This window comes from Diceros bicornis, chromosome 9 (genome assembly GCF_020826845.1).
Source record: "Diceros bicornis minor isolate mBicDic1 chromosome 9, mDicBic1.mat.cur, whole genome shotgun sequence".
Classification (NCBI taxonomy): Eukaryota; Metazoa; Chordata; class Mammalia; order Perissodactyla; family Rhinocerotidae; genus Diceros; species Diceros bicornis.
The window spans coordinates 67953060-67968062 of NC_080748.1; the positions used below are offsets into that span (position 1 = coordinate 67953060).

At 38.7% G+C, this 15003-nt stretch overlaps 1 long non-coding RNA gene across 1 annotated transcript in view; it reads right to left on the minus strand.

The window, feature by feature from the left end:
- LOC131410287 (uncharacterized) overlaps positions 1-13537 on the minus strand; it is a 140523-nt gene extending 126986 nt beyond the window's left edge. The window contains exon 1 of the long non-coding RNA XR_009221215.1: positions 13416-13537. This is a non-coding gene — a long non-coding RNA (uncharacterized LOC131410287). The remainder of the gene's footprint in view (positions 1-13415) is intronic.
- Positions 13538-15003: the final 1466 nt, after the last annotated feature.

The window sequence follows — 15003 nt, forward strand, 5'->3', positions numbered from 1 at the left end:
AGATAGTTGTATGTCATAGTTGCACATCCTTCTAGTTGCTGTATGTAGGACACGGCCTCAGCATGGCCGGACAAGCGGTGCCTCGGTGAGCGCTCGGGATCCAAACCCGGGCCGCCAGTAGGGCCGCCAGTAGTGGAGCGTGTGCACTCAACCGCTAAGCCACGGGGCCGGCCCCGGATATTAGCTGTTAACCACAATGTAATTTTTGATAAACTATGGAAAACTCAGCTTTTTCCCTAGGAAGATTGCCTGGGTTTCAAGTGTTAAAATTTTAAGTGTGTGCACTTTCTTATGTTTGATAAGTCTTATATTCGGCCGTAGAGTCATCACACATGATTAGAATTTGTCTTCTTCCACAGAATGAGATCTGATTTATACTTTACACTTGAAAAATGCATTATGCAGGTCTGTAAAATAAGCGTAGAAGACACGTATGCGTGATGATGCATGTGCTCATGAGTGTGCATGTGCGCTGCTGTACATATAGAGATTTACAGATATGAACAGCTCCCGCCAGATCTGATCTTTATTTCCTTGAAAATCAAACTTCTTAAGTAACCACCCCAGCAGTGGCTAAAGTGAAAGAAAACCACCAATTTAATCAATGTTTGTCTGTGTAGCTGTCTTGGAAATGCAGGGAACCCCTAGTCCTGTGAAAAATTTTCAATAAAATGTCCTGTTTCTATTTCCAAGGTAGTGCTTATTGTCTCATTGTAGGGCTAAGTAGAAAGTGGCCTTCTAAAAGTTTGCTTCACCTCAGTATTGAAAAAATTCTAGAATCTGTAGTGATACATCAGGACCCCCTTTTCCCCAGCATGATGTGAGTAGTATAGAGAAAAGCAGGACAGAATCAGTTATTACTCATTGTAATTATAGTTTGTAACAACCTTAAGCGTCTTAAATTTCACTTAACTCAGTGCCTGGCTACAGTATAGTTAGAAAAGTTTTTGTGGAATGAATGATTAAATATTATGCACCAAATCTAAAATGTGTAGAAAAATTATATGAGGCCTCTTAAATCTTATGAGACCTAAGAGAAATATTTTCCTAAGAACTACTCGAGTCAATGTCATCTATTATGTCCCCAGGTTAATTATAATACCAGTAAGTTTCAAAAGGCAGTGTTTCTATCTCCCATCCATAGAAGCAGATGATATCTTGTCAATTATCTGTACTCAGCACAGCAGAAATACACAGAGGCTAAAGAGAGCAATCCCAGTGTACAGCTTTCTCATCATCCAATTTGATATAAGGACAGAATTTGGATTATAAAAGGCAGAAATTTCCATAATTTAGTATGCATAACAATTACATGAAGTGATTATGAAAAGTAATAATTCCAAGACTTTGATCTCAGAGTCTCTGATTCGGTGGGTTAGGGCAGGGCCCCTAAATCTTTTTTAAAGAAAATTGTTCTTGTTAACACTTGATAAACACTGATATGTAGGAACAGAGTGACTGTGTATCCTTATTTCTCAGATATCAGCTTTTGACAATAAATGTCCACCAGGGACCTTGAAATCATATTCAGCTGTAAGAAGCAAGAGTACAGATATCCCATTTTGCTGACTAAGAGTAAATGTGCTTGTTTAAAATTAAACGAAGCAGAGGTTTGAGTTGACAATTATTAAAAATATTTAGGAATTAATAAGGATATGTGGCTGAAGAGGAACTGTACACAGTTTCAAGTTAAGGCTTTCATTAGAAAACATATTTGAGCATAAAGTTACAAATGCATGGGTCATAAAGGTACCATGATTCTGTGCCATGAAGTCTGGGCACAATAGTTTGGGCCCTTAAAAGTTTAAAAACAGGTGATACTAATTCCTAATATGGCCATAAAATGAAAAACAGATTCAATACACTCCACAAAACAAGGGCAACCATATTTGTGTGTATGTGTACACATGTACATTAAGTAAATTGGTTGACCTGATATATCATAATTTCTATTAAAGGTCAATTAACTTTTGGAAGACTGTGTTCAAAATTTTAATTTAAAAAACTGATCATGAACCACTGTTGCTATAAATATTTAAAGGATGAAATCATTTGTTAGTTGAGACTATTTTAAGTTAAAAAACAAAACAAAAGCATAAAAATGTATGCATTTTTCTATATTTGCCAGTTTTGAAAATAGAAAAATGTATATATATATATGTAAATATATAAATTTATACCTCAAGATTATCTGAAATTATCAAATCATGAAAGTGCAAGTTTAAAAAAAAATATTTTGGCCTCTCAAATTTATGTGGCCTGCTAGGAGACTGTTGCTATTGACCCTGAACCCCCCGGGGATATTAAGGTCTTTATGGGCATCATTTTCTGCCTGGTCTCTAATGATACCAAACAACTTTGCTATTGGTGGTCTCTCAGCATCAAAGTGTAGGGAAAGATCAATATAAGCTGCAAACAATCTCGTTGTTTTGACAGAGCATTCACAAGGTGAGAAAAAGTAAAATGTGCATCTCAGCTGTTGACTTCTGTATCTGGACTCATGGCTCCAAAAAAACAACATAATTTTAACACTGAAAATGAGGAAACTACCAAAGAATCATTATGAACCTGCATGCTTAAGGATAATTATGAGAGAAATTCTGATGCACTTGCATCTCAACCACCTTTTTTTTTTTTTTAATTTTAGGGTGTTTTTCCAGCTTTACTGAGGTATAAATGAGAAAAAATTGTATATATTTAGAGTGTTGTACAATATGGTGTTTTTCCATAAGTATGTCTTATATAATTATTATCACAATCAAGCTAATTAACATATCCATTATGTTACTATTTTTATGTGTATGTGGTGAGAACATGTAAGTTGGAGAGGGTGTAAAGAAGTGGGTACCCTTGTACACTGTCAGTGGAAATATAAAATGGTATAGCTGTCATGGAAATCAGTACAGAAGTTCCTCAAAAAATTAAAAATAGAGCTACTATACAATCCAGCAATCCCTAGTCTGGGTATATATTGAAAAGAAATGAAAACAGGATATAGAGGAGATATCTGCACTCCCATGTTCATTATTCACATCTCCCATTCCAAGATATGGAAACAACCTGTGTCTGTCAGTGGCTAAAAGGATAAAGAAATTGTGATATGGGGGTCGGCCGATGGCGTAGTTAAGTGTGCATGCTCCGCTGCGGCAGCCTGGTGTTCGCAGGTTCGGATCCCAGGTGCGCACCAATGCACCACTTGTCAAGTCATGCTGTGGCAGCGTCCCATATAAAGCAGAGGAAGATGGGCACAGATGTTAGCCCAGGGCCAATCTTCCTCAGCAAAAAGAGGAGGATTGGCATCTGATATTAGCTCAGGGCGGATCTTCCTCACAAAGAAAAAAAGAAAAAAGAAATTGTGCTGTATATACACAATGGACTATTATTCATCCTTAAAAAAAGAAGGAAATCCTGCCCTTGATGATCAAGTGGAGGAATCTGGAGGACATGATGCTAGCTGAAATAAAACAGACACAGAAAAAATTGCATGCTATCACTTATAAGGAGAATCTAAAAAAGTTAAACTTAGAGGAACAGAGTAGAATGGTGGCTGCTGGGGGAAATGGGGAGATGTTGGTCAAAGGGTACAAACTTTCGGTTATAAGATGAATAGGTTCTAGAGAGCTAATGTTCAGCATGGTAACCATAGTTAATAATTAATGTATACTTGAAATTTTTTAAGAGAATAGATCTTAAGTATTCTCAACCACCTCTTGATACAGTGGACTATCTGATAAGCAATTACTTTTCAAGCTGTGCACCAACATGATCTGACGCGGCTCCAGTGGGCTGCCCTTGTTCTGTTGTCAGTTCTTACAGACGTGCTTATACAGAGGTACAGTACTTGGAGCTGGCCTGGTGGTGCAGTGGTTGAGTTGGGCGTGCTATGCTTTGGCAGCTGGGGTTCACAGGTTCAGATCCCGGACACTGACCTATACCACTCATCAAGCCATGCTGTGGCAGTGTCCCACATACAAAATAAAGGAAGGTGGCCACGGATGTTAGCTCAGGGCCACTCTTCCTTGGGCAAGAAGAAAAAGATTGGCAACAGGTGTTCGCTAAAGTGGTACAGTACTGCATGTCTCAGGATGCTATCCCAAATTCGGCCAAAATTAAATTCTTAATCTTTCTCCCCAAACTAAGCCCTTCTTAGATTTTCCCATTTTGCATGTAAACTATCAACACATGATCATAAGAGTTTTAGATCATGAAAGCCAGAGACCAAATCCAGTCATCAGAAATAAACGGGACTTGAAAGAAACAAAAAAAAATGCAGGCAAGAGAAGAAAATTATTATTAATGTCCTTGAAGTAGAAAAATGTTTACATATGCAAAAAATGGTATAAAAATAAATGAAATATTGTAGAGGAAGTCTTCTTAAATTGAAAATATAATAGCAGGAAAAATAATAGAGTGGTTTTAAGAGTAAATTGAGGTGACTGCTTAGAAAATTGGACATTGACAATGCTCAGAAAATTAAAAGACAAAAATTGGAGGGAAGAAATAACAAAAATGGAGGTTAAGGAAGGAGGTTTATATCAAGCTAATAAGAATTAGAGAAAACAAGGGAAATTATAGGAGAGAAAATTAGAATGTAAATAGTGTAAACTTTCCGCACTGAAAGTGCCTACTCGGACCCAGTAAAACAAATGAAGAAAGACCACACCAAAACACCTTTTTGTGAAACTTTACAACAGGGAAACCAACACGGTCTTAAAAGTTGCAAAATAGGGAACAAGATGTTTCTGTACAAAGAACTGAGAACCTGAAATGCATCAAATTTTTAGAGTGACAGTGGAAGCTGGAAGACTCTGGGAAGATGCTTTCAAGAGGAAGAAAGATAATTTATCTACCCAACTAAATTAGTCATGAAATGTTAGGATAGAGAAAAGACATTTCAGACACACAAATTCACAAAGGTACCTCCCAATTACCCTTTCCCAGGTCACTACTTGAGGTGAGCTGCACCAAAATGGAGGAGTGCACCCAGAAAGAGTTTGGGAGGTCCAAACCCAGAGAAAGGAAAAGGCATTCTGCAGGATTAAAGCAGGAGGAGGCCCACAGAGCACCCAGTCCAGATGAGAACAGGCAGAAAGGAGCCTCAAGGGAAAACTGACTTGTTTGATAGTAGGGAGAAAAATGTTCAAAAGTTCTTTTAGAAATTGGGACAATTAGTGGTCAATTATGTTGAAAATTAAGTTTATAAATAAGAAAAGTCTAAGAAAACAATGTCTCCTACCTAAACAATATCTGCTTGGCTATTGCAATTTAAATACTAATCAAATCTTGTGACATAGCTCTTGCAAGACTAAGAGGAACAGAAGCATGTGTATATAGGTGTGCAGGGGGTGGGAGGAGTGAGCAGGAAGGGCTAAAAATGAAATCTTTGTTTACTATGGTAAGAAAAATCAATACAGAGCCCGCCCTGATGGCCTAGTGGGTAAAGTTCTGTGTGCTCCACTTCAGCGGCCCAGGTTTGGTTCCCAGACACAGAACCACACCATTCATCTGTCAATAGCCACGTCCTGGCAGTGGCTCACAGAGAAGAACTAGAAGGACTTACAGCTAGAATGTACAACTATGTACTAGGGCTTTAGGGAGGGGAAAAATAAAATCAATAAATAATAGTATAAGAGGTATAAGCACATTAATTGGAAATGTGGAAGTAAATACAGAAAAGCTTTCTCTGAGAGATTATAGTAGTCACTTCTGGGTATTGGGAATTTGGAGTAAAGAAGTGGTAAGATAGGGGACTGCTTATGCTTATTATATTTCATTTTTAAAATTGTAAAGAAGTGGTAAGATAGGGGACTGCTTATGTTTATTATATTTCATTTTTAAAATTGTGTATCCATATTACTTGTTCATAAACATAAATGATTTAAACAATACTTAGCTCTTAGCTAAATATTTTTAGCCAATACTAAATGTTCAAAAGATTTTTCATTAATGCTTTAAAATCTTTAGTGCCACACATGTCCACAAAGAAGTATGGATTTTATTGTAGCACTGTTTGTCACAGCAAAAGATTGGAATTAGACTAAATATCCATTCATAGGAGCATGGGGAAATAAAATACAATAATTTATACAATGGGATAATATGCATTTGTCAACACAAATGCAAATATTGATCTGGAACTCCCTCTAAAATTCATTGCTAAACCAAAAAATTAGAACAGTGTCTAATTTAGGTGCTACTGTTTGTGGGAAAGTGCATGTAGTATGTGTGTGGAGGGGAATATATATAATGTAATGTAGTGTATTATAGTGTAATATTGTACACTATAGTGTATATAAAGTATATTTAATCTATGTATCTAATATATATGCATATAATATGTTTATATAGCAACATATATGTAGATGTGTGTTTGTGTAGTATTTTGCAGACACAAAAAAGAAAAACTATCATGTGGTTCACAGAGTCAAAATAATACCCGGGTCATTACCTTGGCTGCACCACTTCCTTGCTCTGTCATTTAGGAGAGAAGTACTACTCTGTGCCTCAGGCCTCACTTCTATACTGTGGACACACTTATTCTTAGTTGATGGTTACTTACATATTTTGGTTGCCAAAGTGTTTCAACTTCAAAAATTTCTCTAATGACAGCTACTGAGATATCTGAACCAGATAAGCCCAACAGACAATTTCAATAAAAATCTTATTGCCTATATTTATCAAATACTTTTTTAATGTACCCAGTTATCCCAGTATCCTCATTCTTGTGATTGTATTCTAAGGAATAATTAGATATGAAAACTGCCACAAATTTTTCATCACAGTACTATAACAAAAATTAGAAACATTAAATTTCTAGTAATAAGCCATTATTTAAATACATCGGATTAAATATACAAAATAAGACATTTTTACTAAAACTACATATAAAAATACTGATAATATGTTAAAAGTAAAACCAAAATCTACAAAGACAAAACTATATACACCTTGTGGGTCAAATGTAAATAGTATCCACTTATGTAAGTATGTACATATTGATCTACTTTATGTGGATGCAAAGACACCAAAATGATAACAGTGGCTACCTGTGGTTAATGACAGTATTTGTCCTCCTCTCTCTACTTCTTTTTATCCACTTTAATTTCCTCCTCCTTCTTTATATTTCTAAATATGCTATATTGGGTGAAATGTTGCCTGAAAAAAGTATATTCATGATATGGAGCCACATATTATGCGTGCAGTGACCTTGACAGAGAGAATGGAGCCTTACTTTCTGCTGTCCTCCTATGCCACACCTCAACACGTCTACTTCTGACAGTGGCGTAGGTGTATCTGTCATCACCTGGGAAGACAGATGGCATGGTTTTATCACACCAGCACACAAACTGCCTCACGTGTTGGTAACAAATACCTAAATATAAACTTTGGTCATTAGCAAAAATAAGCTAGTACTCTGAATGTTTCCCAGTTAGCGAGAGTTAACTATTAGTAAAAGTTTATAATGGAGCCTGCTTTTGTAAATTCTGGAGAAAATCATTACACAGCAAAGCAAATGTTTGGCATAGATCCAAGGGCAAGGCAGCCTGAAGGCACAGGGCTGAGCTTTATAACCAGTCTTTTTTGTTTTGTTTTGTTTTGTTTTTGTGAGGAAGGTTAGCCCTGAGCTAACATCTATTGCAAATCCTGCTCCTTTTTTCCCCCTTTTTCTCCCCAGTAGATAGTTGTATGTCATAGTTGCACATCCTTCTAGTTGCTGTATGTGGGACCCGGCCTCAGCATGGCCCAACAAGCGGTGAGTCGGTGCACGCCCGGGATCCGAACCCGGGCCACCAGTAGCGGAGCGCGCGCACTTAACCACTAAGCCATGGGGCCGGCCAGCCAATCCTCCTCTCTTTGCTGAGGAAGATTGGCCCTGGGCTAACATCCATGCCCATCTTTCTCTACTTTATATGGGACACCGCCACAGCATGGCTTGATAAGCAGTGCCTAGGTCCATGCCCAGGATCAGAATCTGCAAACCCTGGGCTGCTAAGCAGAGCATGCAAGTTAACCACTATGCCACCATGCCAGCCCCATATAACCATTCTTAATTGTTTATGGCCCAATCAGCTATGGTAATAAGTATATTAACTTGTTACAAATTATAGTGATTTCTGGCAACTACTTTTGGAAGAGTAATCCATTACTTATCTTAGTCTGGATAATAAATTTATCCTATTTCCTAAAACCTCACGTTTTATAACCACTAAGTTGAAGTTACTGATAATTTTATATCAATTTGTATCATAAACCATCTTTTGGTTGTATCATAAACCATGAATTTGTATCAATTATCCCAATCTTATTAGGTTTAAAACAATTTTACATAGTTGAAAAAAAATATTTTCTAAATATCATGTACATAAAACTCACTTCCCTAACTCACTGGAGGGAGAAAAAAGCTAAGTTGAGTTCTCCTCAATGCACGAGACATATTTGTTCTTGTTTCAAATCATCTAAATTCTAAAGCTCATTGTACACTACCGATCTTGTTTCTATGGTTACCTTTTCTATGGGAAAGAAGAATGCATATTATTACACATAAACCCACTATTTTAAGAACGACCAAAAAGGGTAAGAAACCACACATGCTTTTCCATTGTTTTTAACCTAGGTCATCACAAGATTAGAGGGACAAAGGATAAGAGTGGGAAGTGAAAGTCAAAAGGAAAAAAAAAAACAAAAACAGAAAAAAAATGTACCCAGAAATCTTTGAACACAAGATAAAATTATTATACCCTCCAAGGAGATAAAGTAGACTGTGTATGTGTGTTGTGTGTGTGCGTGTGTGTACGTTAAAACCACGTAAATCGATAGGAAGGAGCAAGTTTGATGTAAAGACAATGAGTTTTAAGGATGACCTTCTGCAGTATAAACCTGAAAAAGGAAATTTTGCTTCTTTATATAACCATTAAGATAATACTAAATTCCTGTTGTTATTTCAAAGTTGATGAGCAATTATATGAAGGGAAAGAAAAGATCATAAAACAGAGAAAAATTGTGAATGCATCCTTAAGTGCTGTAGACAAAAAAAAAAGGTATACAATATGTAGTTTCTATCCTAAGGGTGATTGTCATGTGTTTGTATTTGGAAAATCAAGAGGAAATTACATGACATATTAGGTGTTAAAATGTAAGGGCATTAAAAAGGTGCAGTAGAAGAGGAGCAAAAGAGAGAGATCCAAGGAGTCAGTTTGTCATGCTGTAGTCACATGCCGCAAAGTGTTCAACAATATTTTAAATGTGTCACTAAAAGCAGTATTTATACTATCAAATGTTGGAGAGTATGTATGGAAATAAGAACCCACATTCCCTTTGGTAAGAGTATGAACCAAAGTAGCCTTTCCAGAGTACGATCTGTCATTTCTTAGTGAAACTGAGAAGAAACATTCCCTATGACCCAGCAATCCGTGCCTGAAAGAGGATATGAAGGCAGCTCTGTTTATGGTCATGGGGAATTGGAACAATGTTGTCCATGTCAGGGAGGTGGATTTGAGTCACATAGAATTCTATGGAATACTTTTCAGCAGTTAGATATATAAGAAGATACACATTTTGCTTTATGAACATCTTTTTGTGTACAAATAAAGAAAAGGAATGATTCTGAAACAATATCTTTATGTAAAATAATACACATGTACACATATCTACGGACATTTGTCAAACTCATTATAGAGGGAACCTAAATGAGAAAGGAGATGAGGAATGAGGAAAGGAGAAAGAGAATAGGGAGCCTTAAATGTATTAATCATGACAAAGGAGACTAATTCAGTCAACTCTCTAGCTCTCCACATTGAAGTAAAAAAAAAAAAGGTAATATATCATATGTGTTCCTGAATTTTTGAAAATCAATTTTTGTGAGGAAGCATTCCAATATCACCAAGTAGCTCTCAGTAACTGAGTGAAAAGAATTGACTAGGGCTTTCAAGCATCCCTACTAACTAAGGAACCTACCTGTTAGATCTTTGCAGTTTTCTTGGTAAATGTTTACTAGATATTTAACGCATTTATTATATCTTTTTCTAAGACAGATCTGTTCATTCTACAATGCTTGTGTTTATTTCTAAAAGTAAAAGTGCAAAGATTAGTAATCATAGAATTTAAGGACACTGAATACTCTCCACCTGGTTTGAGAACACGTGAAAAGGTTCTGTATGATAAGGTCCACTGTAAAACAATAAAATATCTATATCTCTATCTCTTTACTGAAAATCTCCCTTTATTTTCTAAGTAAAGAAATAATCTACCTGGAAGGAAATCATATTCTAATCTAGAACATTTTTACTTGAGTGCCAACCTAACAATGTTAAGATATGAAGGAGATTTGACAATTTATTTACATCAGTCCTGTAGGAAATTAGTTTCTTTATTAGTGTTGCTTTGAATTTCACAGAGACTGGAGAAAAATGGGCATATATTGAAATATGAAAGCCAGGTAGGTACTTAAGAAACTATAATAAAGTACAACTCCTGCCTTCAAGGATCTTATGCCTAATGTAGAAGATCAGCTAAAAAGCAAGTATTCTCAATATAGTGTGTTTGTATAGTGATGAGGAAGACATAATGCAAGATGTCATGTAAAATTTCACGGTCATAGGTTATCTTAGCTTTCTTTGAGAGAAAGAGATGCTCTACTGAGACCGAGGAACAATTTTAATATACCCAGGTAATGGGAGGGAAAAATGTATTCCTAGACAAGGGAAAAGAATCAGTAAATACAAATAGACAAGATATAACACAGTTCATTCTGTGAACTGCACGACTTCAGCATGGCAAGAATATAATATGCAAGATGGCAAGTTGCACAAAATGAAAAAGAGGTAAGCAGGGGCCAGATGTTAAAGGGCTTTAGATCACTATGTAATAAGGACCTCACCTTGGAGGCAATGAGAAGTCCTTTAAGCATGACACCAGTATGATCAAATTGTGCATCAGAAAAATCAATCTTCTATACGGAAAACTAATGGGAAGAGACATTTGTTTAAAAATATGGAGCTCTATTAAAACAGGCATGCATACCCTGAATGAAACAAAAAAACAAACATGAAAAGGCAAAACTATGGAGACAGTTAAAAGATTAGTGGTTGCCAGGGGTAAAGGGGGAGAGAGGGAAGAATAGAGAGAGCACAGAGGATTCTTAGGGCAGTGAAACTATTCTGTATGATTATACAATGGCGGACACATGTCATTATACGTTTGTCAAAACCCATTGAATGTAAAACACCAAGAGTGAACGCTAATGTAAACTATGGACTTTGGGTGATAATGATGTGTCAATGTAGGTTCATGGACATAACAAGTGTCCCACTGTGGTGCAGAATGTTAATAGCAGGGAAGGTTGTGGGTGTCCGGGAACAAGAATTATACAAGAACTCTCTGTACTTTTATTTAGTTTTGCTGTGAACCTAAAACTGCTCTAGTTATTTTTTAAATTAAACAACATGGATGAGGTAGAGATGTAAAGAAGAGGACATATTTGAGAGCTAGTAAGAATGAGGAATCTACAGGAATTGCTGGGTGATTAGATACAGAAGAACATAGGAGAAGAAGAAATGAAAGTATCACCCAAGTTTCTCACTTAAGGGACTGAAGCAAATGTGCTTAACATTCAAGCGTAAACGGAATAGAGGAGCAGAACCAAGCTTGGGGAAGCGGTGTGTGAGCAATCATTATTTCTGATCATACTGAATCTGTGCGACTCCTTAGACATTGCAGTAGAGATGGCTGGAAAAAAGTGGTGGAGAGAGGCATAGGCAAGGGACCTGAGGCCATGACCTCAGAAGAGCAAGCTCCAAAGATGAGCACAGCATCTGGACTGCACATTACACATTTAGTCACATAACATAGCTTTGAGTTATGACTGTGGTATCAGTAAGAGCATTCCTTCCTGACATTCAGACCATCTATGTAAATCCTGAAAGCAGAGAAATATCTCTGTGGAAGAAAGAGAATAATTTCCTACTTAGATGGTCACCTCTGATAAGCTATCTTTATTAGCAGAATCCTTGTAATAGAACAGGTAAGAGTAAGGTGCAATGGAAGGAAAGCTTTATAGTGAGAAGAACTGATAAGAATTACTCTAATTTTCATCAGAGGAGATTAAAATAAAATGTCAGTCCACTCCATCCCTGAGACAATAAAAAGATGGCCATTGAAAACTACTAAGCTGTGTGTGTGTGCCGTGTGTGCCCTGAACTAAGTGTTGGTGATCTATCCATTGTAAAAAGTTATTCAGAGCCTGTTAGCTCCATAGTCTTTTCTCAATATAGAATTAGGCTATGTTCCTATTGACGATAAAAATGCATTTGGAAAGATGTGTTTTCAGAAAAGTTCATTTAGTAAAAGGACTGGCATGTTCAGAACCCTTACCACTGAGAAGAATGAATTAGAATTCAGCCATCCATTTTCAGATGTGTTCATGGCTTGAAACCCAATATCCTTCTAGAGACTTGTAAAAAGAATTGAAAAGATGACCTTTGAAATCATAAACCCAAGAATGACCCAAGAAATAAAGTCCTCTTCTGTGGAAGGTGTGAAATTTTTGCCAAGGAAATAGTTGGGCTTTGGCTAAAAATAATTATTATTGAAGTCCTGCATGTAATGAGGAAGGTAAACTGAAGCGAGGCAGAGCTAGGTTAAGAGTGGAGAAGTTTCCAAGAGAACACACTCCTTATGAAGGACTAAATCTTCACTTTCCTTATTCAGGAAAAGAGACAACCTAATTTCATTAAAACTACAAATATTCTTCCTTATATGTGGATAATTCTGAAATTACTTGATTGTACCAGGGTTCTCCAGAGAAACAGAACCAATAGGATGTGTGTGTATATACAGAGAGAGAGATTTATTTTAAGGAATTAGCTCATGCAATTATGGAGACTGGCAAGTCTAAAATCTGCAAGGAGAGGTGGGAGTCAAGATGGCGGCGTAGGCAGACTCTGAACTCACCTCCTCCCGTGGACACAGCCAATTTACAACTACTCGTGGAAAAATTACCCCTGAGACAGAACTGAAAACTGGATGAGAGGAACTCCTGCAACAACGGACAATCCTAACTGAGGTGGGAGAGGCAGAGACTCCCTTCTGGAGAGGAAAAACGCCGCCTTCACAAGCCGCCAGCGTCACGGCCGCCGGGAGCAGCTCACAGGTACGCAGCCTCCCTGGAGGCGCGGGGCCCTGAGCCGGGGAGCGCCCCCGCTGTGGGCATTTTGTGGACCCAGCACAATCGAGACCAGCGGCATAATATCTGACTTTGCCTGCTACTAAAGCATTGGGGAGCACCCCCAGAAAACCCAGTTCACAAAGAAACTAAAACTGGCTCTTAAAGGGCCCGCACACAAACTCACCCATTCCAGAAAGCATCCTAAAATCACCAGAAAGAAAGGTGCACAGTGCTTTGGTGACAAGAGACTCACCTAATAGGCCCTGAGTGCATCTCGGTGAGGGGTGAGACCTCTCCAGGGACTGGGACATTGGCGGCGGCCATAGTTGTGGCCTGGTGTGGGCATGCTGACACAGGCGCCATTGGAGTTCTCCCTGAGGCCTGCTAGCCCAGGGTCTGCTCCACCCACTAGAGCACCGATTTAACCCAGCTCAGCCAGGGCAGGCAGCCCACCCTAGAGACTGGCCCCACCCAACAACAAGCCCTCAGGCAACGTGTGGGCCTGCATAGATTGGTGACTGGATTCTCTGCAGCCTGGCAACTGAGCCGACTTGAGTGGGCAGGGTGTGCACAAGGAGCCGGTGGAGAGTGTGGGGTGGTGGCGGAGTGTGTGGGGCTCCCGCCGTGGTGAGACTGGGTCCGGTGAGACTGGGTCTGCTTGGGGAGGTCGGGGCGCTCACACGGGGCAGGACTGTGTTGACTGTGTGTGTGGACCTGTGGGCAACAGGGCTTGTCAGCTGCAGAAGTCTTGTGCTTCTCAAAGACCCACATAGGAGGTTTGCCCCACCTTCCAAAGCCTGAAACAATTGGGTGCTCCTGTGCCTGAGGCCAGCCCCACCCAGCTGCAATCCTCAGAGAGCTGACAAGAGACCTAATAGGCTAGAGGCTTACAGCAATTGTAAGGCCCTGAGCCTAACAACCTGCCACGCTGGGGGCCTACTCAGTTAAAAGAAATACTGCAACACAAATGTGGTATTAGAACTTACAGCCAACTGTGCTGGGACTCCCCACACCTGATAAAGAGACTGATAAAGAGAGCTGGCCAGGAGCATAACTCAGCCTCCCTGGGCGCCTATAGGGAGAGCTAACAGGCCACAACAGAAGGACACACGTAGCCCACATAGGGGTCACCCCTGGAACATTGAGAACTGAGGGAAGCACACTGGAAGCCTCCTAAGGCATCACTTACATAAGGTCACCTATCCAAGAGCAGGAGACGTAGCTGACCTACCTAATACGTAGACACAAGCACAGGGAAAGAGGCAAAATGAGGAGGCAAAATAATACATTCCAAGTAAGGGAACAGGACAAAACCCCAGAAAAGGAACTAAGTGAAACAGAAATGAGCAACCTACCTGACAGAGAGTTCAAACTAAGAGTGTTAAGGATGCTCACTGATCTGGGGAGAAGAATAGATGAACTCAGTGAGAATGTCAACAAAGAAATGGAAGATATAAAAAAGAACCAATCAGAAATGAAGAATACAATACTGGAAATGAAAAATTCATTAGAGGGACTCAAAAGCAGAGTAGAGAATACAGAAGAACGGATCTGTGAGCTGGAAGAAAGACTAGAAGAAATTACCCAAGGTGAACAGGTAAAAGAGAAAAGAATTAAAAAGAGTGAGGACAGTCTAAGCGACCTCTGGGACAACATCAAGCGCACTAACATCCGTGTTATAGGTGTCCCAGAAGGAGAAAAGCGAGACAAGGGGGCAGAGAATCTATTTCAAGAAGTAATAGATGAAAACTTCCCTAACCTAAGGAAGGAAACAGACATCCAGGTACAGGAATCACAGAGAGCCCCAAACAAGATAAACCCAAAGAGGCCCACACCAAGAC